Source organism: Loxodonta africana, chromosome 9, assembly GCF_030014295.1.
Source record: "Loxodonta africana isolate mLoxAfr1 chromosome 9, mLoxAfr1.hap2, whole genome shotgun sequence".
In the NCBI taxonomy this organism is placed as follows: Eukaryota; Metazoa; Chordata; class Mammalia; order Proboscidea; family Elephantidae; genus Loxodonta; species Loxodonta africana.
The window spans coordinates 35101461-35124845 of record NC_087350.1 but is presented as its reverse complement, the minus strand read 5'-3'; positions in this window follow the sequence as shown (position 1 = coordinate 35124845).

Sequence of the window (23385 nt, the reverse complement as noted above, 5' to 3'; positions counted from 1 at the left end):
TATAGGACAGAGTAGAACTGCCCCATAGAGTTTCCGAGGAGTGCCTGGTAGATTTCAACTGCCGACCCTTGGGTTAGCAACCGTAGCACTTAGCCACTATGCCACCAGGGTTTCCTTTATTGGTGTATAGGAATTCAACTGATTTTTGTATGTTTATCTTATATCCTGCCACTCTGCTGATTCTATTAGTTCGAGTAATTTTCTCGTGGAGCCTTCTGGGTTTTCTACGTATAGTATCATATCATCCACAAATAGAGATGGTTTAACTTCTTCATTACCAATTTGAATGCTCTTTATTTCTTTTTCTAGTCTTATTGCTGTAGCTAGGATGTCCAGCACAATGTTAAATAGGGTAGTGGTGATAAAGGGCACCCTTGTCTCATCCCTGTTCTCAACGGGAATGTTTTCAACTTCTCTCCATAAGAATGATCTTGGCTGTCGGTTTTGCATAGATGCCCTTTATTATGTTGATGAATTTCCCTTCTACACCTATTTTATTGAGAGTTTTTATCAGGAATGGGCGTTGGACTTTGTCAAATGCCTTTTCTGCATCGATTGACATGATCATGTGATTCTTCTCTTTTATTTATGTGGTGGATTATGTTGATTGAGTTCCTAATGTTGAACCTCCCTTGCATACTTGGTATGAATCCTACTTGGTCATGCTGTATTATTTTTTTGATACAATGCTGAATTCTATTGGCTAAAATTTTGTTGAGAATTTTTGCATTTATATTCATGAGAGATGTTGGTTTGCAATTTTTTTTTTTTTTTTGTGGTGTCTTTGCCTGGCTTTGGTATCAGGTTTATGCTGACTTCATAGAAGGAATTTGGAAGTATTGCTTCCTTTTCTATGTTCTGAAATAGTTTGAGTTTGAGTAGTACTGGTTTAAGCTTTTCTATGAATGTGTATTAGAATTCTCCAGTGAGGCCATCTGGGCCAGGGCTTTTTTTTTTTTTTTTTTACCTTTACCATCTCTTCTCTTGTTATGGGTCTGTTCAGATTTTCAACATCATTTTGTGTTAGTTTGAGTAGGTAGCGTGTTTCTAGAAATTTTCCATTTTCTCTAGGTTTTCAAATTTGTTAGAGCATAGTTTTTCTTAATACTCTATTATGACCCTTTTTATTTCAGTTGGGTCTGTCATAATGTCTCCATTTCATTTCTTATTTGGGTTATTTGTGTCCTCTTCTGTTTTTATTTTGTCAGTTTGGGCAATGGTTTGTCTATTTTGTTGACCCTTTTAAAGAACCAGCTTCTGGTTTTGTTGATTCTTTCTATTGTTTTTCTAGTCTCTATTGCACTTATTTCTGCTCTGATTTTTATTATTTCCTTTCTTCTGGTGGCTGTGAGCTTTTTATTGCTGTTCTCTTTCTATTTGTTCGAGTTGTGTAGCTAACTTTTTGATTTTGTCCCTTTCTTCTTTTTTGATGTGTGCTTCTATTGCTATAAATTCACCTCTGAACACTGCCTTTGCTGTGTTCCAAAGGTTTCAGTATGATGTGTTTTCATTCTTATTTGATTCTAGGAAATTTTTTTTTTTTTTAAATTTCATCTTCGATTTCTTCTATTACCCAGTGGTTTTTAAGCAAGGTGTTATTCAGTTTTCATGTAACATTCATAGCCATATTTGAAGTTCTAATTAAAAACCTCTGGGTATTGGGATTCCTCATAAGTGTATTTAAATGTTAACTAGATGCCTCTAAGATGTAGATTATTTATATCACACAGTCTATGCTGTACAAGTTACCACATAGCCTATATGAAAGAGAGCCTGATCTCTTTTTACCAAATAGGCTTTGTCCTCAAAATTTAGAAGCACTTTATTTTATTTTATTTTTTTAGTAATCCATTTAAAGTCTTGAATTATCCACTGGTGGAATAGTTCTGGAGTTGAGAATTATTATTATTATTATTTTTTAAGTTTTATCTATTTTGTTTCTGTTGTTGAAAATACACACACCAAAACATACACCAATTCAATAGTTTCTACGTGTACAATTCAGTGACATTGATTACATTCGTTGAGTTCTGCAGCCATTCTCACCCTCCTTTTCTGAGTTGTTCCTCCCCCATTAAGATAAACTTATTGCTCCCTAAGGTTCCTATCTAATCTTTTGAGTTGTTGTTGTCAATTTGATCCAAGATAGCTCTTAAAAGAGCATAATGCTCAAGGCAGACATTTTTTACTAGTTAAGTTAAACTAGAGAACTATTATTAAAGTACCCAGTTGAGAACTAGTATTAAAAACTACAATCTCAGTATCTTACCCAGTCCTTTATGGTGCTAACAAATATTAAGACACCCATCACCTGAATGGGTGGGTGTGAAGCTATTTATCTGTAGAAGCAGGAGAGAGCATCTGTTCTATGAGTGGAAAGACCTGGGAGATGGGGGGTGGGTGGGGACTGAGGAGGTGCATTGCAGGAGGGGAGAAGGGAAAGAGGAGCCATCAAGATAATAGGATAGCTACAGTACCTGGGGTGGCAAAGCAAGGAAGAAATCTCTGGTGCCAGTATAGCTGAACAGATTTTGAAGAACAGGGAAGTCTAATATGGGATTTTGTATTGTGTGTTTTATGATGTAGTAATGAAATCCTCTCGCACTGAGAGTCTTACTTGTTTTGATGCATTGATAAGGGAAATAAAAATTCACCAGAGGCATGAAGTTATAGCCAGAGGTGACTCAGGGAAGGTGAATCTCCCGGGAATATATATCTTCCACAGTGTGGGGAGTGCTGTTTTGAGAAAATCTTGTTTACATCTTTAGTCACAGGGTGACCCCACTCTCAGACTAAAACTGGTGATTTACTTCAACAAATATTTCTGCAGAACCTATTGTTTGCTTAGCTAGGTGTTGGTAAATTAGCCAAAGGAGAGGTAAAGCAGTCTTTGCTCTCCAAGAACTTATTTTCTCTGTAGGGAGACAATAATTTCTATTTAAATGTTTGCTGTGTCAATGACCAGTCTCTTTGCAGCAACTTCCATGCCCCATTCACTTGGGGAGGGATGGACCTACAGCAGTGGTTGTCAACTTGGGCTGCACACTGGTATCACTTAAAGCTTTTAAGACACATGAAGACCCATATACTCCCAACCCAACATTATTGGTGCCCTTCTTTTTCTCTTTTCTCCTGTTCTAGGTGGAAAGCAAAGAAACATTTTTTTTGGGGGGGGGGCATATAAAAACATTTATTTTTCTCACCTGTGGTCTGTGGGTTGGGTGGAGTGGCCCTGATTCAGGCTGTGGGGTTTATTCAGATCAGTTCCCTATGTCCCTTATCCTAGGACCAGCAGCTCTTCTTATCATGGGGCAGGCTCATCTTATTACAGATGAAATAAGCATAAAAGAGGATAGTAGAAACTTCCCATAACTCTTTCAAAAAATTTTTATTAAAAACCTTTTGCCTTTTTTTTTTTTTTAATTGTGCTTTAGATGAAGGTTTACAGAGAAAATTAGTTTCTTATTAAACAATTAATACACACATTGTTTTGTGGCCTTGGTTGCCAGCCCCGTGATGTGTCAACACTCTCCCCTTCTCAACCTTGGGTTCTTCATTTCCATTTGTCCAGCTTTCCTGTCACTTCCTGCCTTCTTGTCCTTGCCCTTGGGCTGGTGCGCCCATTTAGTCTTGTATACATGGTTGAGCTGTGTGTTTTATTGTTTGTTTTATGGGCTCGTCTAATCTTTGGCTGAAAGGTGAACCTCAGGAGTGACTTCTATACTGAGTTAAAAGGGTCCAGGGACCATGCTTTCAGGATTTCTCCAGTCTCTGACAGACTAGTAAGTCTAATCTTTTTTTGCGAGTTTGAATTTTGTTCTACTTTTTCCTCCAGCTCTGTCTGGGAACCTCTGTCGTGATCCCTGTAAGAGCAGTTGGTGATGGTAGCCTAGCACTATCTAGTTTTGCTGGATTCAGTTTGGTGGAGGCCGTGGTAGTTGTGGTCCATTAATCCTTTGGACTAATCTTTCCCTTGTGTCTTTGGCAAAGAAACCTAAATTTCCCTTTATTATTCCAATTCTTTAGCAATGCTGTTGTGGATTAAATTGTATCCCACCAAATATGTGTTGGTATCCCAGCCCCTATACTGTGAATGCAATCTTATTTGGAAACACAGTTTTGTTTGTTGTGTTAGTTAGGCCATACCCCAGTAAGGTGAGTTCTAAGTCTAATCACTTCCGAGTTATAAAAAGAGCAGATTAGGTGTGCACACACACACACACATGCACACGCACACACATACGCAAAGACAGAAGCCATGTGAGGATTATCTACAAGCCAAGGAAGGTCAAGCCATCAAGGACTGCCCAGGGCTACCAACAAGGAAGGAATCTACATGGCTGAGACCCTGAGTAGGACTTTTGGCCTCCAGAACAGTGAGAAAATAAATTTCTGTTCTTTAAAGCACCCACTTTTGATATTTGGGTTACAGCAACACTAGGTAATAAAGAACAATGCATAGTACCTAAAACACCACATGTTCTTTTTTAGCTTCCATGTATAGAGGCAATGGAGCTCACTCTACAAATCTCAATACCACAATAAGTTATCTGTAAGATCGCCAGGGTCCAGGTGGTCCACATACTTCCTATAACTAGCATATCTGATACAACAGGGCTCTGAACGAATGAAACAACATTGTCAGTCTCTTGGAACGTATTCCTGGGATTTAACATATATAGCTCTGCTCAAACAATGAAGTCAGTTTCAGAAAATACTCAGAGAACACAATAAAGGCTATAAATAACAGAAGGACATTGCCTAAGCCTAGCCAAGTCAAGTCACTCTTGCCATCAGCTCTAGAACAAAGATATTAATGATGTTTGGGTCTATCTAATTTTATATAGTAAGCAGACAATCATTCCTCCCTCCTTTCTTGTCCCTGCCTATGGACCATCAGTAACCCTCTTGAAAAATGATCCTTGTTCTTTTCTTCTTTTACTCTCAGTGCTGTTTTTGGCTCCTCTAATCCTTTTTTTTTTTTTTTAATCAAATGAGTCATTCCTGGAATGTTCAGCTTGTTTTATGGTTGTGGTATTCTAGAAAGCAGGGCAGTTCACCTGCCCCACTCAATGGCTGATTCTGGCTGGGAAAGCTCCCAACATCTGTGTCTGTAATGAAAGGCTTACAAAAGCAAAATAAATCATTTTCCACCTCTATTTTTCCTGCACATTGAAGGCTGATGACCTACAGTCACGGTTCTGGCCCTGCACTGGGTTGTGGCATCTGATCTGATGGCACAAAGCAAGATCAGTATCTGCCACGGTAAAAAGTCAATGGAACATAAATTAGGAAGAGAATATTTTCTAGCTCTGGCCCCAAGCAGTGACTGGTTGGGTGCAAGCCCGTACTTTTGGTCAATGAAAAAGAAAGCAACTTTACTTAACAGCAGGGTAGGCTATTCTAGGATTATATTATGTGCTACTCGTAGTTCTCTTTATTGATCTCCAAACCATGAGATGAAGCGTAATAATCCCCTCTACAGTTATTCAAGATCTCACTACTAAAATGTTATCAGAGAGTTTCTAATTATGGTTAGAGAAGTATGTGAAACCAGTCCAAGCATCAGTGGTTTCTGGTTATAAGCATTTTGAGCATATGAGATGACCTTGACCAGCCCGAAGACAAAGTCTCATCTAAATATGTACAAGAATCCCTTCCCCCACTTTGGTTCCTTTTTATGATTAATTTGTAAACAGGCAAAACATACAGAAAGTCGAGGACAGAGGTATGGTGTTCAGACCATCCTTGTTCTATTATATTCTAGTGATGTTCCTATTAAGAAACATATACAAAAGTCCCTTTAGAGTTGTAATTAAGTTGCCTGTTGATGAGCAAATGGCCCCACTCTGTCCTTAGCCATCATGACTTTTCCTGATACGAAGCTAAACTTTTTTAAATTTCCAAAATGGAAGTAAATTTCTTTTTTCTGACTATTAAATTAATATGGCTTCTTTTTGGGGAGGGATAATTCAAGAAATTCATGAGAGTTAAGAAGAAAACAAATCCTACTCATTACACCATCACTCAGTAACAGTCACCGATTACATCCCTGGGTGGTAAAAATGGTTAAGCACATAACTATGAGCCAAAAGATTGGCAGTTTGAACTCACCCAGAGGTACCTCTAAAAGGCCACTGCCTTGAAAACCCTATGGAGCAGTTCTAGTCTGCACACATGGGTTCACCATGACTTCAGAAGTGGGAACATAGTATAGGTAGTATGTCATCTTTATGGGAACTAAATAGATAGCACTTCTCTCCCCTACCATTTTTTTAATAGACTGAGAATTAGCAACAAAAATTTAATGCAAATGAAGCCCATAGTATTACCTTAATTACTCATTAAATCTTGATTGGAGGGTATCTTTTAGCTGCAGACACGAGGACTTCCGGATAAAAACCCATTGCCGTCGAGTCGATTCCAACTCATAGCGACCCTATAGGACATAGTAGAACTGCCCCATAGAGTTCCCAAGGGACACCTGGTGGATTTGAACTGCTGACATTTTGGTTAGCAGCCACAGCACGTAACCACTGTGCCACCAGGGTTTCTGGGCTTCAAATACTGAGGTTTATTATTAAAATTCTTCATCTAGTTACAAGCATTGTTGGACCACAGGGACCTGGCCACATGGGGGCAGGCTCCTCTTAAATTAATAGCATTGAAAGGTAGAGAAGAGCCTGGACTCTGATAGCTCTCTCTCTAGACAAGCAAAGAAGGAAGGGGCTAGGCAATGCATGCCTGTTTAATTTACAAACTCATTTATCACTTCTTTTCTTGAAAGCATTGGTAGTAGAGGGTAGAGATGGGCTCAGTGGTGTAATGCTAACAGGGATTTTTTTCACTTGGAAGTGTGGAATAAGCACTCTATCCTTATTGTCTGCTTTAAGCTAAAACCAGTTGCCAATGAGTCGTATTCAACTCGTTGCAACCCAATGTGCGTCTGAGTGGAACTGGGCTACATAGGGTTTTCAATGGCTGATTTTTCAGAAGTAGACTTACAGGCCTTTCTTCCAAGGCACCTACTACGTGGACTCCCACCTTTTAGTTAGTAGCTGAGCACTTTAACCTTTACACTCCCATGGACTCCATTATCAGCTTTATTTATATGACACATCATATTCATCTTCACATATTGTTTTATCGCACGTCACTTTGACTGGATGGACCGCAAAACTTAAAAACTACTGAAAACTGTGCAGCGTCAGCGAGGAAGGTTATTTTAAAGAAGTAGAAGAGACTATGAAAATCCAGGAAAATCACAAATATTTTAGCTCACAAAGGGCAAAAACTGAGGCAATTCCCGGAAGGGCTCACTTTTGGGGAACTTATCAAGATATACGAAGATATAACTCACATCACCCCATCACACCCTTCTGATAGTTAAATCACTATTTTAGTTTTTTTTATTAGTTACCCCTGTAAATTCCAATGTTGTAATTAAACCACTATTTCTGACTCTATCAACTGGGTGGAGCAAAAGGTTTATGCTGGGCTACTAAACAAAATGTTGATGGTTCAAATCCACCCAGCAGTGCCATGGGAGAAAGTCCTAGTGATCTGTTTCCGTAAAGATCACAGTCAGGAAAAGCCCATGGAGAAGTCCTATAACACACATGGAGTAGCCATGAGTCAGAATCCAACTCACTGCCATGAATTAGAATTGACAATGTTTATTAGTTACCTCTGTAAATCCCAGCGTTGTAATTAAACCACTATTTCTGGCTCTGTCAGCCCTCAACTATATCTCCAATCTCATCACCTCCCTTTTGTTAAGACAAGTCTGTTAACACCCTTTCCCATTCTTCAACATCCCAACTTTGGCCGGCCGTGACATGGTTTAACATCATTAAGGGAGATATCTTCAATGTATTTATTGTAACCATAATTACGGTCATTTATACCGTGTCTGTAGGTTGATTTAAAAAATTGAAAACTAATACACAATGTATGTATTTTTAAAATATTTAAAATTTTCTAATTGCAGGGCAAAGATGCTCTGATTACAATTTCTTTTCTATGTTTCAATATTATACACCTTGTTCCACTAAAGGTGAAGAGTAGCCTTCTTTCTTATACGCCACCAATGGCTTCCTAGAGGGTCCATGACATCCTTGCATGGACAATTGTTTTTCCTGGGCTTTTTAAAATGGTAATATTGAGATACAATTTATATAGGAAAGAAGTCATCCATTATAGTGTACAGACTGAATGATTTTTTAATACATTTGTAGATTTGTGCAAGCATCACTGTGTCTGTATTTAGAACATTTCTAGCACCCATGAAGTTCCCTTGTGCTTGTTTGCTGTCGGTCCCTGCTCCTACTGCTAGCTTCAGACAAGCACTAATCTGCTTTCTGTCTCCATAGGTTTGCCTTTTCTACATATCTCATTTAATGGGGTCACATACTCACCAACACTTGTATTATTACTCTTTAGGATTAAAGTGGGTATGTGAAGAGCCCTGGTGGTGCAATTGTTAAGCCCTTGGTTGCCAACCAAAATGGCGGCAGTTCAAATCCACCAACTGCTCTGTGGGAGAAAGTTGAGGCAGTCTGCTTCCATAAAGATTTCAGCCTTGGAAATCCTACGAGGAAGTTCTATTCTGTCCTGTAAGTTCGCTATGAGTCGGAATTGAATAGATGGCAATGGGTTTGATTTTTTTGGTTTTGGGGGTGTGTGGAGTTCCTGGGTGGTGCAAATGGTTAGGCACTCGGCTACTAACCAAAAGGTTGACGGTTCAACCCCCCCCCCCGAAGTATTTTGGAAGAAAGGCCTGGTGACCTACTTCTGAAAGATTACAGCCATAAAAACCCTATGGAGCGCAGTTCTACTCTTAAACACATGGGTCGCCATGAGGCGGATTCAACTTGATGGTGAGTGATTTGGTTTTGGTTCTTAGTGCCTGTGTAGTGGTATCTTCCTTGTGGTTTTAATTTGCATGGCTTTAATTCCTAGAGACTAATGATGTTGAGCATCTTTTCATCTTATTAGCAATTTGAATACTGTTATAGGTTGAATTGTGTCCTCACAAAAGATACGTTGAAGTCCTAGCCTCTGGTATTTGTGAATGTCTTAGTCATCTAGTGCTGCTGTAACAGAAATACCATAGTGGATGGCTTTAACAAAGGAAAGTTTATTCTCTCATAGTCTAGTAGGCTGCAAGTCCAAATTCAGGGCGTCAGCTCCAGGAGAAGGCTTTCCCTCTCTGTCAGCTCTGGAGGAAAGTCCTTGTCATCAGTCTTCCCTTGGGCTGGGAGCATCTCAGCACAGGAACCTCAGGATGCGCTTTGTTCCTGGCGCTGCTTTTTTTGGTAGTATGAGGTCCCATGTCTCTCTGTTTGCGTCTCTCTTTTGTATCTCAAAAGAGATTGGCTTACGACACAATCTAATCTTGCAGATCTCATCAGTACAACTGCCACTAATCCACCTCATTACATCACAGCGATAGGATTTACAACACATAGGGAAATCACATCAGATGACAAAATGATAGACAATCATACAATACTGGGAATCATGACCTAGCCAAGTTGACAGATATTTTTTGGTGACACAATTTAATCCGTGAGAGTAAACTTATCTGGAAATAGGGTCTTTGCAGATGTAATTAGTTAACATGAGGGCATGCTGGAATAAAACGTGTTGCCATCGAATAGGTTCCAACTCATAGCGACCCTATAGGACAGAGTAGAACTGCCCCATAGGGTTTCCAAGGAGCGCTTGGTGCATTCGAATTGCCGAACTTTTGGTTAGCAGTCATAGCGGCTTTCGGCAAAGTGGAGTAGGGTGGGCCTAATCCAACATGACTGGCGTTGTTGTAAAACGAGAAGAGACATAGACACAGATACACAGAAGGAAGACAGCCCTGCGAAGATGGAGGCAGAAGTTGGAGCTATGCTGCTGCAAATGAAGGAATGCCTGGGGCTCCCGGAGACTGGACAGGACAAGTAAGGATCTTCTCCTAGAGCCTTAGAGAGAGCATGGCCCTGCCATCACTCTGAAATCAGACGTTTAGCCTCCAGAACTGTAAGACAATAACTGTCTGCTGTTTTAAGCCACGCACTTGGTGGTACCTTCTTATGACAGCCCTAAGATCCTAATCCATATGCCTTCTTTGGTGAAATACCTATGAAAATCTTTTGTTCTTGCTAGCGATGCTCCTTGCTAGTAAGTTTTGTTGATTCTAATCCCTTCCTACAAGTTGAGTTAGAAAAAAAAATATTAAAAAAAATTCCAAGTTTGACATTATTAGGGATTCTAAAACTTATTTTATATTGGTATCTCTTCTGCAACACTGAAAAATCTTTGTTTCTAGTGCCATTAATGTACTCATTTTATCCTATAATATGTATATAATTTCCAAAGTACAATACCAATATTACTACCACAATAAGCATGCTGAGTGAGCTTGCAGATGTATTTACAGTTCTTTTTGTCCTTGGAATACATCACGGTAAGAATAAACAGTTTACTGTACTTGAAATAATTCTTTTCTCTGTGTGGTGATTGATTTTATACAGTTGGTTTATTTGTTTCTGTTTGTGTTCAATTTTACGGCTTGCTTTTTTCCTTTTTTGATTTAATATAAGTTTTTGCGTATATATATATATAAAACATTCATATGGTTTGCCAGTTATTCAGGCTATTGCCTCTCAGCGTTCTGCACCCTGTTTTGTGATACTGGGGCTGGGACTTTGCAAGCCACCTGTTTTTCCAGTTGGTTCACTGCTGAAACTTCAAACTGGGTGCCCTCTAGTTGACTCCAACTCATGGCGACCTTGTGTGTGAGTAGAACAGTGATCCGCAGGCTTTTCAGTGGGTAGTTTTCCGGCAGTAGGTCACCAGATCTTTCTTGCATGATGCCTATGGGTGGACTTGAACCTCCAAACTTTTGTCAAGTGTGTTAACGTTTGCACCACTCAGGGTTTCCTTGGTTCTTTGCTAGGATCTTCCGTGTGCTTTCTGATCCTGTGTGCATCATGCTAGAAAAGCTTTTTCACCTAGTAGCATGACTGCTTCCTGCAAAAGCGGTTGAAACAAGTTTGCAGTTTTGCGAGCCCTTGCAGGACCACCTCATCATGCCCCTTGCTGCAAAGGTCTGGGTTTCATCTCAGCTGAGTTCCTCCTCTAAGCTTCTAAATTTTAATAATTCCAACTTCTTCTTGTCATTGTCCCTGTCCTAAGGGAGCAGCTGCCTCCTGCAGTTCCTACCATCCTGATACCTCAGTGTTCTCTTTTTACTTTTTCCATTATCTCACTAAGTACCTTATACCTAGTTAGCAATTCTTTATATTCAATTATCTCTGTTCAAATAACTGGTGGGCTTTCTGTCCCTTGATTGGACCATTAGTGATAAACATAGCTGAACCATAGAAAGCATAAAAAGGTTTACTCAGAAAAATCTTTCTTCCATCCCAAGCCTTCTGACCCGGTTCCTGTCTACCCCCTAGAGTCATTTCGTTAGTCACTGTTTTCTTCCTGTGTCTGTTTTTGCAAAAGTAAGCAAGCACGCGCACATTCTATTTATTTATTCTTTACAAAAGGTGAATTTTTTTTACCAAAAAAAAAAAAAAAAGGGATAACAAGCACCTTGCTTATTCACTAGTAGCATATCCTGGTAATCAGTCCACATGGGTTCTCAGAGACCTTTCACACTGGGTGGATGCAACATAGTTTGTTCCACCAGACTTCAATTGAACTGATTCCCATATTTTGTTTGTACAAATAATGCTATGATGAGTAAGTTTGAGCACGTATTGTTTTGTATTTGGATTGGCATATCTTCGGGCAAGAATCCTAGAAGTGGGATTGCTGAGTTAATGGGTAAATACATACATAATTTTATTATCTTCTTACCAAATACTCCTCCATAAAGCAGTGCCATTTCTCATTCTTATCAGTAATGGATGAAAGTGTTTGCTTCTCTTCAGTTCTGCCAACTGATTGGGTTGTCAAGGTTTTGAGTTTTTGCCAATTTTCTAGGCGAGAAATGGCATCTCAGTGTTGTTTTGATTTGCATTTCTTTTACTACAGTGACATGGAGGCTCTTTTCATATGTGTCTGGGTCATTTGCCTTTCTTTTTCCATGGCTGTCTTTATTCCACTTTTCTACTGTTTTTTTTGTCTTTTTCTTCTTGATGTTTAGTGTGCTTTAGATAGCAGGGAGATTAGCTATCGTTTGTGATATATGTTGCAAATATTTTATCCTGGTTTTACAACTTGTCTTTTGATTTGCTTACAGTGCTTTTCTGCCATACAAATATTCGTATTTTAATATAGTCAAATTTTTAATCTTTTCTTTGATTGTTTCTGTATTTTGCACCAGAAAGAAAGTCTTCTAGCACTGCAAACATATATTTAATGTTGAAGCATTCTTTCATATTCTACGATTGTTTCTTTTTTATAGTGCTCTCTTGTCATTTCATGAAAGCAATAACTTTGGAAACTCTCAGAGGATATCAATTAGGGACTTGAAAACTGCTCTCTGTTCCCTGAAATATCTGTTTCATCCAGAATCAATTCTTCTCTTTATTTGTCTTTGTCATCCTCCTTCACGATGTGCATTTTTCTTAAAAATCTTGTTAGTCTTATATTTAAGAAAGAGAGAGCTGTAGAGCTATCTGCGAGCTTACCAATATATGGACTTCTCTTTAGGTTGAGTGGTCAGGGGAACTCCCCGATATCTGAATGAAGAGAACCTTTTCTGGGACGCCAACACCTCCACCCCCAGTAGCTATTCTAATTCTGAGTAGGAGAATAATATTTTGCCTGTAAGTACATGCCAGGGTGTCTATACTATGACTGTAGTTTGAGCGGTGAGGCTACTATGTTATACGCAGATCTTCATTTATTCCTCTTGTTTTTAGCCCCACTTCTTACTTCCACACTTCACTGTACCTTTAGTCGCTGAGTTCAAGGCCTCTCCAGATATTTATGTTTTTTCTCCTTCCTCACAGTATCCATACATGTTATAGTCTAGCTTCAACATCATTCCTGTATCTACCAGAAATCTATTGAAATCCTTTATTCATTTATGGTCCCCATCTTGTTTTTATTTCTCTTATAGTTTTTAAAAAAATTCTTTGACTTCATTTTAATGGGTATTTGGGTCGTTAGTTGTTAGGTACCATTGAATCGTCTGCAACTCATTGTGACCCTATGTAGAACAGAATGAAACACTGCCCAGACCTGCACCATCCTGACCATCGCTGTTAAGTTTGAGCCCATTGTCGCAGCCATTGTGTCAGTTCATCTTGCTGAGGGTCTTCCTCTTTTTCACAGACCCTCTACTTTACCAAGCATGGTGTCCTTCTCCAGGGTCTGGTTCCTCCTGATAATATGTCTAAAGTACATAAGACGAAGTCTCATCAACCTTGCTTCCAAGGAGCACTCTGGCTGTATTTCTTCCAAGACAAACTTATTCGTTCTTCTGGAAGTTCATGGTATATATATATGTATTGGGTAAGAAAGAAAAAAATAAAATAAAGAACAAAAACATACATTCAAACCTCCACACTTTACCCCAAATTCTCTGTGTCCAACTCACCCTATAAATCAGGTCACATAAGTCTTATATCTCTGGCCAGCCTAGGTAAGGGCTCCCCTTCGAGTTAGATTCAGCCCTTGTCAAATCAATCAACCCCCTACTGGTGGAAATTTAAGTTATTTCTGATTTTCATTATTTCAGACAACTCTATGAAGAACATCTTTTACACAAATTTTGGCACTTTTCCAATCATTTCCTTAAGATAAATTCTTAGATATATAATTGCTAAATCAAAGAGCATACTGTCATTGGCTTTTAACACACGTTGTCCTTCAGAAATGTTAGACAAATTATATTCAGCTGCAGTGGATGAAAGAACCCCATTTCTCAAACCTCGTTGACACTGAGTATTATCAATCTATTTACTCTTTGGTAAAATTTCATAAGCAAAGCCTTATTTAACTAAAGAGCTCTTATTTTGATTTGCTTGTAATAGTGATATTTGTTCTCACTTATGGAACATACAATTTGTGTCATGAATCTTATCCCTGATTTTCACAGTAGTTCTGGATGATGTGAATTACATTTTATAGAAGAGGAATCCAAGGCTCAGAAATGTTAAATAATTATTCTAAAACCACAAAGCTAGTGGATATCTACTCTGGTACTTGAACTGATATCTGTCTTGCTCTTATAGAACTTTGTGCAAAATCATAGTAAAGATATGTAAATGTTATACTATTTTGGGTCCTGGTAATAGTAACGGGGTTAGAGATGTTTGGAGACAGATCTCCTAATTGGGTCAGAAGTTTAGTAATGGCTCATCTGATTATGGCTCACAGAGAGAGAAGTTTGCCAGGATGCAGTCATCTGAAAGCTTGGCTAGAGCGGGAGGCTGTGTCTCCAAGGGAATTCACTCACTGTTGGCAAGTTAGTGCTGGTTGTTGGCAGGAGGCCTCAGTTACTCTCCATGTGGACCTCTCCAAAAGGCTGCTTGAGTGTTCTCATGACATGGCAGCTGGTTTTCTCCATGGCAGGTGATCCAAGAGGGAGCAAGGTGAAAGCTGTGATGTTTTTTATGACCCATTCTTGGAAGTCACACTGTCATTTCTACAATATCCTATTTACTACACAGTTCAGTCTTAGTCAAAGTGGGAGGAAACTACACAGGGCATGAATACTAGGAGGACAAAGTTATTGTTACCCACACATGAATAGGTAATATCCAGGTAGACAATGGGGAAAAAGGAATTCAAGTAAAGACGGATGGATCCCTACTCATAAAAACTGAATCTCACCTTTTTTATATTGAGATGATGAATCTCACCCTCTCGATTTTGCAGCATTAAGAAAACAAAGTATGGTTAGAATTCTTTCGGAAATGAATGGTAGTGTCCAATTTTTTGGGGGGGTCCTTCAATCTCAAACAACAACATTTATTAAACAGATGTTTATTGTGTAACTTTTTGGACTAGGTAATAAACTAGGCATATTTACTTAATCTCCCTCAATAAAATTTACACTACTATTTATATTTTACAAAAAGAAACTGCCTAAGAGAGGTTAAGTGAGATGCCCAAAGCTACTTTAGCTCAGAGGTGGTAGAGTTGAGCTTCAGTCTTCTCTGCTGTTCTGTGTTACCTCCCACTGCACACACGCCTTCATGGACTAAAGTTCCAGGAGTCCCAGATTTGCACTTCAGGGATGATAACAGGCAGAGTTGAGCCTTATACCTGGTGATATAGTGAAGACAGATACTTCAGAGCTGATTTCCAATCTTCTAGCCATTCCATTCAGAAAATTAAAGGGGCCCTCTCAGAATATAGGAAGGGGCCGGGTTATAACCACAGAGTAATGAAACGTGTTTTGGAAAAGAAAGGAATGTGATTATGACATTCCTTGGCTCATCCTTTTAATACAGGTTACTTTTGTTTAGCCAGAAGGAAAACATAACTGAGGTTCTTCTTTTGGAGCAGGCCCTCCATGCCTTCCCAACTAAAGGCGAAATATACTTAATTCAGTAAATCATCTATAATATAATTTTATTTATTTTGTTGTTGTTATTGAGAATATGCACTGCAAAACATACACCAATTCAACAGTTTCTACATGTACCATTTAGTGACATTGATTACATTCTTCAAGTTGTGTAATCATTCTCACCTTCCTTTTCTGAGTTGTTCCTCCCGCATTAACATAAATTCACTGCCCTCTAAGGTTCCTATCTAATGTTTCAAATTGCTGTTAACAATTTGATCCCATATAGATAGTTCTTAAAAGAACATAATGCTTAAGGTAGACATTTTTTACTACTTAAGCTGAACAATATTATTGGTTTAAGGTCTAAAGTTTATCTCAGGGCAATAGGTTTAGGGGTTCATCTAACATTCACGGCTCGAGGAAGTCTGGAGCCCATGAAAATTTGAAATTCTGTTTGCATTTTCCCCCTTTTGATCAGGATACTTCTATGGAATCTTCGATCAAAATATTCAGTAACAGTAGCCAGGCATAATCCAGTTCTTCTGGTCTCACGGCAAAGGAGACAGTTGTTCATGGAGGCAATCAGCCGCACATTCTACATCCTCCTCCTGTTTCTGACTCTCCTTCTTCCTCTGTTGTTCCAGATGAATAGAGAACAATTGTGTTTTGGATGGCCCCTTGCAAGCTTTTAAAACCCCAGGCACTGCGCATATAACTAAGAGATAGAAGCACTAAACATGTTATTAGGCCAATTAACTGGAATGTTCCAAGAAATCATGACCCTAAACATTCAACCAAGGAACCAAATCCTATGAGGTTTTTGGTTGCACATAAGTGGCCTCAGCAGCTATTCTTTTTTTTTTCTGTCTTTTTCGTAAATGTATCTATCACACCACTTTTGCCAATTCAGCTTTTTACATATGTACAACTTATTGACAGCCATTACAGTAATCGATTGTGCAACCCTACCTTAATCAACATGATATTTCCATCACTGTTAACCTCGCTCCTTCCTGCCCTGGTAACTACGCATAATTGTTGTTATCTATACATTTTTTTTTTGTATACATTTTTTTTTTTTACCTTTTCTTGTCTTTTTATATAAGTGAAGTCACACAGTGTTTGTCCTTTTGTAATTGACATTTCATTTAGCATAGTGTCTTCCAGCTCCATCCATACTGTAGTATATAACAAGACTTCATTTTTCCTACTGGCTGAGTAGTATTCCATTGTATGTATGTACCACGTTTTGTTTATCCATTCGTCTGCGTTGTTTCCATTTTTTGGCTATTGTGAGTAATGCTGCAATGAACACTGGTGTACAAGTCTCTGTTTTAGTTTCTGCTTTCAAGTCTTTTGGGTATATACCCAGGAATGGAATTGATATGGTAGTTCTATTTTTAGTTTTTTGAGGAGTGGTCACACTGTTTTTCACAATGACTATACCATTTTGCATTCCCACCAGCAATGAGTAAGGGTTCCAATTTCCCCACAACCTTTCCAACATTTTTTACTTTCAGTTTTTTAATCTTAGCCCTCCTAGTGGGTATGAACTGGTATGTCATTGTGGTTTTGATTACATCTCTCTGATGGCTAATGATGCTGAACATCTTTTCATTTATTTGGTGGTCATTTGAATGTCTTCTTTGGTGAAATGTATACTCAAGTACTTTGACCATTTTATAATTGGGTTATTTGTCTTTTAGTTGTTGTCAAAGTTTTATATATATTTTGGTTGATATATGATTTCCAAAGATATTCCCCTAGTCAGTAGCTTGTCTTTTCACTCTTTTGGTAAAGTCTTTTCATGAACAAAACTTTTTAATTGTTATGAGGTCCCATTTATTTATTTTGTCTTTTGCTGTTTGTGCTTTTGTTATTTTATTTGATAATCTGTTGTTAAAAGCTAGGCCTGAAAATGTTGCCCCTGCTTTTTCTACCAAGAATTTTATGGTTTTAATTTGCACATTTAAGTACTTAATCTATTTTGAATTTGTTTTTATGTATGCTATGAGGCATGGATTCTGTTTCATTTTTCTGCATGTGGAAATCCAATTCTCCCAGCACCGTTTATTGAAGAGACTCTTCTTTCCCCATTGAATAGACTTAGCACCTTCATCAAAAATTAGTTGGCCAAAGATGTGTGGGTTTATTTTTGGGCTCCCAATTCTATTCCATTGGTCTATGTATCTATTGTTATACTGGCACCAGGCTGTTTTTATTACTGTAGCTGTATACTATGCTTTAAAATTAGGAAGTGTGAGTCCTCCTACTTTGTTCTTTTCTTTCAACATCACTTTAGCTATTTGGGGTCTCTTGCCATTCCTTGTATAGTTGAGGACTGGTTTTTCTACTTCTGTAGAAAAGGCTGTGGGTATTTTGATCAGGATTGAATTAAATCTATAGAACACTTTGGGTGGTATTGACATCTTAAGAATATTAAGTCTTCAAATTCATGATCATGGAACATCTTTCCACTTATTTAAATCATCTTTAATGTTTTTCAGCAGCATTTTATGGTTTTCATTGTATGAGGCCTTAATGTCTGTCTTAGTCATCTAGTGCTACTATAACAGAAATACTGCAAGTGAATGGCTTTAACAAAGAGAAATGTATTCTCTCAAGCCTGGGAGGCTGAAAGTCTGAATTCAGGGTGCCAGCTCCAGGAGAAGGCTTTCTCTGTCGGCTGGGGTGGAAGGTCCTTGTTATCAATCTTACCCAGTCAAGGAGCTTCTCAGGGCAGGGATCCTGGGTCCAAAGGACTCTCTATTTTCCTGGATCTTGTTTCTTGGTGATATGATGTCCCCCGTCTCTCTGCTTGCTTCTCTCTTTTATATCTCAAAAGAGATTGACGTAAAACAAAACCTAATCTTGCAGATTGTCCTGCTTCATTAATATAACTGCCTCTAATCCCATCTCATTAACATCATAGAGGTAGGATTTACAATGTATAGGAAAATCGCATCAGATGACAAAATGGTGGACAATCACATAATGCTGGGAATCATGGCCTAGCCAAATTGACACACATTTTTGGGGGACACAATTCAATCCGTAACATTCCACCCTTTGGCCCCTCCAAATTCAAGTCCTTGCCACATGTAAAACACATTCACCCCATCATATCATAGCAAAAGTCTTAAATCAACTTGAAGTCCAAAATCCAAGAATTCCTCTTTATCCATGAAATCTAGAAGGCAAATTATCTGCTTCCAAAGTCTAATTGTAGAGCAGGCACAAGCTAGACATTTCCATTGCAAAAGGGAGAAATTGGAGGGAAAGAAGGGATAACAGGCACCAAGCAATTCAGCAGAAACCATTACATTAGCCCTCAAGCCTGGAAAATAATCCTCTGTTCTCAGAGACCATTTAAGCAATGGCCATGCCCTCCAGACACTGGGTATTGGCCACACCCAATGGATACTGGGTAGAAGCCCTTTCACCCTGGGCTTCAGCTCTGCCTTCCAGGCCCACTGGAACAGCAGCCCTGCTCCCTTGGCTTTGGGCAGCCCCATTCTCTTAGTCCATCTGAGCGGCGACTCCACCCTTTGAGACCCCAAAGGCCCTGGCCTTACCCTTTGAGACTGAGGCAGCTCTACTTCCTTGTCTCTTCAGCTTCTGCTTCCTGGTTCCTTGGTCTCTCAGACCCTTGGGCCTCTCTGCCCACATTTGCCCTGCTGAGGTAAGTGTTCCAAAGCTCTTTAGCGCCACTGATAAGTACCTGGGTGAATCCCACTCTGCCAGTAAACTTCCTCCTGAAGGCACTCAACTCTTGCTCTGTGGGTAAATAAGCCTAGCTTCACCGATAAGTGCCTAGAGGCATTTCACTCCACCAGGAAGCCTCCTGCACAAAGGCACTCAGCTCTCTAGCGCCATGGGTCAGCTCCAGTGCTGTCTTGCACCATCTCCTCATTCTGTTGCTGCCATTTCTCTGCTGCTGCCTCTTGCCATCTGCGCTGGCTCCAGTGTTAACAGCTTTTCTAACTTCCTTTTGAGTCCTCACCAGAATTGTCTTTGACATCCAAAATTCCACCAACAATCAAGGCAATCTAGGGTTTTGTCATTAGGCACTTTAAAACTCTTTCGGCTTCTATTCATTCACAGTTTCAAAACTGCTTCCACATTTTAGGTGTCTGTTGGAGCAGCACCCCACTCTTGGTTCCAAATTTTGTCTTAGTCATGTAGTGCAACTATAACAGAAATACCATAAGTGAATGGCTTTAACAAAGAGAAATTTATTCTCTCAGAGTCTAGGAGACTAGAAGTTTGAATTTGGGTTGCCAGCTCCAGGAGAAGGCTTTCTCTCTCTGTTGGCTTTGGGGGAATGTCCCTGTCATCAATCTTTCCTGGTTGAGGAACTCAGAACAGAGATCCCGGGTCCAAAGGATGTGCTATTTTCTTGGCTCTTGTTTCTTGGTGGTATTATGTCCCCTCTGTCTCTCTGCTTGCTTCTCTCTTTTATATCTCAAAAGAGCTTGACTTAAAACAAAACCTAATCTTGTAGATTGAGTCCTGCCTCATTAACATAACTGCTTCTAATCCCATCTCACTAACATCATGGAAGTAGGATTTACAACATATAGGAAAATCACATCAGATAACAAAATGGTGGACAATCACGTAATGCTGGGAATCATGGCCTAGCTAAATTGACACACATTTTTGGGGGACACAATTCAATCCATAACAATGTCCAATGTTAGATTTATTTCTAGGTATTTTATTCTCATAGATGTTATTGTAAATGGAGTCATTTCCCTATATTCACTTTCAGGTTTCTCATTGCTGGTGTATAGAAAGCCAACTGATTTTTGTTTGTTGACCTTGCACTCTTTACTAAATCCCTCTATTAGCTCTAGAGTTTTTCTTGTGGACTTTTTGGGATTTTCTATATATAGGATCATATTATCTGTGAATACAGACAATTTTACTTCTTTTCCAATTTGGATACCTTTTATTTCTTTTTCTTGTCTTATTGCACTGTCTAGGGCTTTTAATACAATACTGAATAGAAGTGTTGAGAGCGAGCACCCTTGTCTTGTTCCTGATTTCAAGGGGAAAGCTCGCTCTCAGTGTTTCTCCGCTAAGTATAATGTTGGCTGTTGGTTTTTTATTTGTGCCCTGAATTATACTGAGGAATTTCCCTTCTATTCCAATCCCTTTTAGATTTTTCATCAAGAAAGGGTGTGCAATTTTATTAAATGCCTTTTCTACTTTCATAGAGATGATCGTGTAGTTCTTTTCCTTTGTTCTGTTGATGTAGTGTATTATTTTAATTGATTTTCTAATGTTGAACTTTGGTGGGTGGAATGTTGAACTATCCCTGCATTCCTGGAATAAATCCCACTTAGCCATGGCATATGACTCTTTTACTATGCTGTTGGATTCTGTTTGCCAGTATTTTGTTGAAGATTTTTGCATCTATGTTCATAAAAGATATTGGCCTATAGTTTTCTCGTGGTGTCTTTGTCTGGTTTGGTATCAGGGTTATGTTTGCTTCATAAAATGAATTAGGGTGTATTCCTTTCTTCTCTCTCCCTTGCAAGAGTTTAAACAGGATTGGTGTCAATTCTTCTCTAAACGTTTGGTAAAATTCCCCACTAACGCCATCTGGTTCAGGGACTATTTTTTGTTGGGAGGTTTTTGTTCACTTATTCAATCTCTTCATTTATTATGGGTCTGTTGAGATTTTCTATTTCTTCTTGAATCACTTTGGATAGGTTGTGTGCTTCTAAGAATTTGTCCAGTTTATCTAGGTTATCCAGTATGTGGCTGTACGGTTGTTCACAATATTCTGTCATAGTTTTCTTTATTTCTTTTGGGTCAGCTGTAATGTCTCCTCTTTCATTTCTTATTTTGGCTATTTGCATCTTTTTTCTGTGTCAGTCTAGCTAAAAGTCTGTTAATTTTACTGATCTTTTCAAAGAACCAACTTCTGGTTTTATTGATTCTCTCTATTGTTTTTTTCTGTTTTTGATTTTATTTACTTCTGCTGTGATTTTTGTTATTTTCTTTTCTTCCATTATGTTTAGGCTTAGTTTGCTCTTTTCTTTCTAGTTCCTGGAGTTGTTGAGTTAGGCTGTTAATTTGAGATATTTCCTCTTTTTCCTTCTAGGCTTTTATTGTTATAAGTTTTCCTGTGAGTACTGCCTTCGCTGTATCCTGTAAGTTTTGGTATGTTTTGTTTTCACTTGACTGTAAGAAATTTGTGGTTTTTCTTTTTATTTCTTCTTTGGTTCATTGGTAGTTTAATAGTATGTTGTTTAATTTTCATAGGTTTGTGTATTTTCTAGGTTTTTTTCTGTTATTGATTTCTAGCTTCACTCTGTTGTGGTCAGAGAAAATATTTTGTATGATTTCAATCTTTTTGAATTTATTGTGACTTGTTTTGTGATCTAATATGTGGTCTATCCTAGAGAAAATATTTTGTATGATTTCAATCTTTTTGAATTTATTGTGACTTGTTTTGTGATCTAATATGTGGTCTATCCTGGAGAATGATCCATGTGCACCAGAGTAGAATGTATATTGTACTTTTTTTGGGTGGAGTGTTCTATACATATAAGTGTAGTTGGTTTATAGTCTTATTCAGGTCTTCTGTTTCCTTGTTGATCTTCTTTCTAGATGTTCTGTCCAATATTGAAAGCGTCGTATCAGAGTCTCCAACTGCTGTTGTAGTACTATTTCTCCCCTCAATTTTGTTAGTGTTTGCTTTATATATTTAGGTGTCACAATGTTGGGTATATATATATTTATGGTTTTATATCTTTTTGATTAAATGAGCCTTTTAAGTGCTACGGCTGCTAACCAAAGCGTCAGCAGTCCAAATCCACCAGATGCTCCTTGGAAACTCTGTGGGGCAGTTCTACTCTCTCCTACAGGATCACTATGAGTCGGAATAGACTCGACGGCACAGGGTTTTTGTTTTTTATCACTATATAATCCTTCTATCTTCTAACAGATTTAAAGTTTACTTTGTCTGATATTAAGATTGCTGCCCCAGCTCTCTTTTGGTTATTATTTGCAAGGGATATTTTTTTCCATCATTCACTTTCAATCTATTTGTGTCCTTGGGTTTAAGGTGTGTCTCTTGTAAACAACATATAGTTGGATCATTTTTTTTTTCTTTTTTTATATCCATTCTTCCACTCTCTGCCTTTTGATTGGAGAATTTAGTCCATTTACATTCACTTAATTACTTATAAGAAGTGACTTACTTCTACTATTTTGTTATTTTTTTTATGTGTCTTATGCTTTCTTTCTCTTTGTTCTTTACTAGTGCTTGCTTTTGTACTTTGTTTGTGTATTGTAGTGAGCATTTTTGGTTCCCTTCTCCCTTCCTTTTCTGTATTCTTTTAAATAGATTTTCCTAGTGGTTATCATGCACATTACATTTAACAACTTGTAAAATAACATTCTTGGGTAAGCTGGCACAAATTTAACTTCAGTAACACACAAGAAATTCTGTATTTATACCATTCCTTCCCCCCTTTTTTTGTTGTTGTTATTACTAATTATGTCTTTATATTCCTTGTGCCCCATAACATAATTTTATCCTTGCTTAAATTTAATTATATTTGTTATTAAAAAACATGAAGGACAAAACATGAGACTTATCAAGCATGAATACCTTATTAATAGCCCTTATTAAAAAAAACAAAAACAAAAACCCAGTGCCTTATACTTGTCCTTTATTAGGGATCTTTATTTTTATGTATAGCTTTGAATTACTTTTTTAGTGTCTTTTCCCTTTCATCTACAGAACTCCCATTAATATTTTTTGTAGGCCTGGTCTGGTGGATATGAGCTCTCTCAGCTTCTGTTTGTCTGGGAATGTTTTAATTTCATCCTTATTCTCGAAAGATTGTTTCACTGGGTATAGTATTTTTGGTTGACAGTTTTTTCTCTTTCAG